Source organism: Triticum dicoccoides, chromosome 7B (assembly GCF_002162155.2).
Source record: "Triticum dicoccoides isolate Atlit2015 ecotype Zavitan chromosome 7B, WEW_v2.0, whole genome shotgun sequence".
In the NCBI taxonomy this organism is placed as follows: domain Eukaryota; kingdom Viridiplantae; phylum Streptophyta; class Magnoliopsida; order Poales; family Poaceae; genus Triticum; species Triticum dicoccoides.
Genome location: NC_041393.1, coordinates 326,642,282 through 326,646,107, shown reverse-complemented (window position 1 = coordinate 326,646,107; position 3,826 = coordinate 326,642,282).

Sequence of the window (3,826 nt, the reverse complement as noted above, 5' to 3'; positions counted from 1 at the left end):
GAGCTGATCATTGTTCGAGAGGTCTTAAAATCCTTAAAGATTTTTTCCGCTTTAGGCGAGGAATCAGCCTCGTCCGATTTAGGCGTATATAGCGCCCCAATTCGGCTTTCCGAATTCTAGGGGCTTTGCCAAAATTTAAAATTGTAGACTTCTATGGCTAAGTGAGAGTTATAAAGCCGCACAGTCCGATTGTCTTGTTTGCTGCGCCAAACACCTCCTTCAAGGACCAAAAAATTGGATAAAGAGTGTTTGGCTTTTCCACGAACACCCCAGTACTAGTTACATGGGGGCGGAAGCCGACGACTGGACTACTTTCAGAATTTTATAAGCAGTCGCACAGAAGGTAATATTTTAAATTAAACAAAGCGCTATATAGCGCAAACAAATTCGTTTTCCTACTACAAAAATGACATGAGTACATTCATTCAAAATTGTGTCCTTGGTACATTCATCGACCACGAGGCGAGCGCCATTCATAACGCCATCATAATATTTCTCAGGATAGCGATGCGCCTTGCCCTCCGGCGGTCCATCCCTCACCAGCTTCTCTGCATCCAGCTTGGCCCAATGCATCTTCGCACGGGCAAAGGCTCGGCGGGCACCCTCAATGCAAATGGATCGCTTGATAACTTCAAGTCGCGGACAGGCGTTTACCATCCGCTTTATAAGGCCGAAGTAGCTGGCGGGCAGGGGCTCACCAGGCCACATCCGGACTATAAAATCTTTCATGGCCACTTTGGCCGCCCTGTGGAGTTCAACCAATTGCATCAATTGGTCACTCACACACATTGGGTGTTCGGCTCCAGCATACTGGGACCAAACAGCTTCTCCGTTGAGCTCCCCTCTTCGACATGGTAGAACTCTGTGCCATCCGATATGCTGCGTGGCAGATCTCCGAATTCCCCTGGAGAGCTCCGAATTCGGGTAAGTAAAATAAATGTCACCTCCACATGCTTGCTTTGCATAATGAATGCCTTACCCGCCGCTATCTTCTTGGTCGCCTGGATTTCCGGCTGGGCTTTTTGGGCTTCGGCCTTGGCGTCTTTCGTGCTGAAAAGGGCCTTCACAAGCTCAGACTCTTTCGTCTTGAAGTCACGCTCCAAGGACTCAAACTTCTTGCCGAGCTCCTGGAGCTCTTGCTGTCCCTCGCCCACCCTGGAATCTTGCTTTTCACACTCATTGCGCTCCGTGGCCGCCTTGTCTTTGGCCTCGGATAGCGCTCTCTTCAAGGCCGCCACTTCGGTCATGGCCCCTATTACAAAATCATGAAGCTTTTTGTTACTGTCACCAATTTTTTCTCCTCTATATTATATGTGAACGGGGTATCACCCACCTTTGTTCTCTTCGAGCTGCCTCTTCGTGAGGCTGAGCTCCTCTTCGGCCTGCTCCAGGCCCCATTTGAGTCCGGTGACCTCTGCCGTGCGGGCAGCAGCGGCAAGCAGCACTGCCTGCTTATTCACATAGACAAATACTATTAGACTCGCATAGTTTAGAGTTGACCCTCCGTTTTGCTTTTCTTTTCGAACACCAAACAGGATATCAGGGGCTACTGCCTATTGGGTGATAACTTCTCACACTTTTTACTTACCTCAAAGCCTGTCAGGAGGCTGGTACAGGCTTCGGTCAATCATCTTTTGGCGTACCGAACCTTCTGAATCACCGCACTTATAAGAGTACGGTGCTCTTCATCCATGGAAGCGCCGTGAAGCACTTCCAGTAGACTATCCGACGCCTCTGGTGCAACGGAAGTCATCGGCACGGCCGGCTCGCCCCCCTTAGCGAGGGGCTGCCTACGCGAATCCGAAACCTTTGCAGGTTACGGTATAGTGTCCGGCTAGGAACCCAACCTATTGCGGCTCTCGTCAGCATAATTTACGGGGATCTTACGCCCCATGTGCTCGGCGTCTGGAATTTTGCCTTGGGCGTCTCCAGAGTCACCTCCCGCTGCTCTAGGACCCTTTGGGACCACACCTCTGTGTCGTCCACAGGCCGAGGGGAGGTGGCCGTCGGGAGCGAATTCATCACCGAATCGCTCAAAGAACCATCCGAAGAGGATACCTCGGGATGGGCCCTGGCCGGACTGCATATACGTGTTCGGCGTTATAACAAACTATGGAACAAAGTGGTGCTACAGTGTTATAGAGTGCGGACACTTACGATCTCACTAGGGGCTTGCCCCTGGGTAGCCACTCCTCCTCACTGTAAGCGGCCGTGGTGGAGTGTTCCGGAAGGGACGCCTTTCCCTTCTTTGGCGTCCTGGCCTCCCCCAATGGGGCGGCTTACCTTTTCTTCTCCTCCCCAATGTGGGGAGGCGAAATTTCTTCGTGTTTCCCCCCACCTCCACGGGATGAGTCTGCCTCGTCGTCCTCAGACGACGAGCCTATGACGCCCTTGCGCCGAGTTCCCTTCCTGTTCCCCAGGGCCGCCCTCTTAGACCCTTCGGCCTCCCCGGATGGGGCGGCCCTTTTCTTCTCCTCCTCCCCTTCGTGGGAGGAGCATGCCACATCGTCTTCGGACGAGGAGTCCGGTGTGACCTTAGCCGGAGACCCTTCCTGGTCCCTGTGGCCTTCTTTTCGGCCTTCTTTTCCGGCACCTTGTAAGGTGTCGGGACTAGCATCTCCGCCAGGAGAGCGGTTGCTGGACCTTCTGGCAGTGGAGCCAGACAGTCGATCCGCTCCGCCGTCACCACATAATCCTGGTTAAACACACACGATGGTTTAAAATCCTCCCATGAGTATGCTGAGAAAGCTACATCTGGTGATGGTCAGAAAACTCACCGAATGGGGGAGCCATGTGACGTGGAGTCCATGGTCCTCGGATGTGGGAGGAGGTATTTCGGAGGCCTTGAACAGCACCTTCCATGCGTCCTTGTGCGTCGTGCCATAAAGCTCTTGAAGTGTCTGGTTCGGTCGGATCGAACTTCCACAGATTGAATGCCTGTCTTTGGCACGGAAGGATTCGGCGGACGAGCATGACCTGGACCACGTTGATGAGTGTCGGTGTCAAAACTGGCGGATCTTGGGTAGGGGGTTCCGAGCTATGCGTCTAGGTGGATGGTAACAGGAGACAAGGGACATGATGTTTTTACCCAGGTTCGGGCCCTCTCGATGGAGGTAAAACCCTACTCCTTCTTGATTAACATTGATGATACGGGTAGTACAAGAGTAGATCTACCACAAGATCAGAGGGGCTAAACCCTAGAAGCTAGCCTATGGTATGATTGTTGTTCGTCCTACGGACTAAAACCCTCCGGTTTATATCGACACCGGAGAGGGCTAGGGTTACACAGAGTTGGTTACAATGGGAGGAGATCTACATATCTGTATCGCCAAGCTTGCCTTCCACGCCAAGGAAAGTCCCATCCGGACACGGGACGAAGTCTTCAATCTTGTATCTTCATAGTCCGGGAGTCCGGCCAAAGTTCATAGTCCGGCCATCCGTACACCCCCTAATCCAGGACTCCCTCAGTAGCCCCCAAAACCAGGCTTCAATGACGATGTGTCCGGCATGCAGATTTGTCTTCGGCATTGCAAGGCGGGTTCTTCTCCAAATCCCATATACCCGTCGAATAGTGTCCGGCTTCTAATGAATGTTGCGCTCCTTGGCTTCTGCGCCCAAAATGACCATCTTCCACATGTCAAAAGAATGCGAAAAGACAGGGTGTTTTTTTTCATTTACCCCCCTAGCTGCGCAAATGGGCCGTCTATAAAAGAGGCGGGGATTTAGATCCGAATCACACCATCTTCCCTCCACGAGCATTCATCAGAGCGCATTCGACAGAGATCCATTCCATCATGGCCGGTCGACGCAGCTCCTCCTCTCGCCC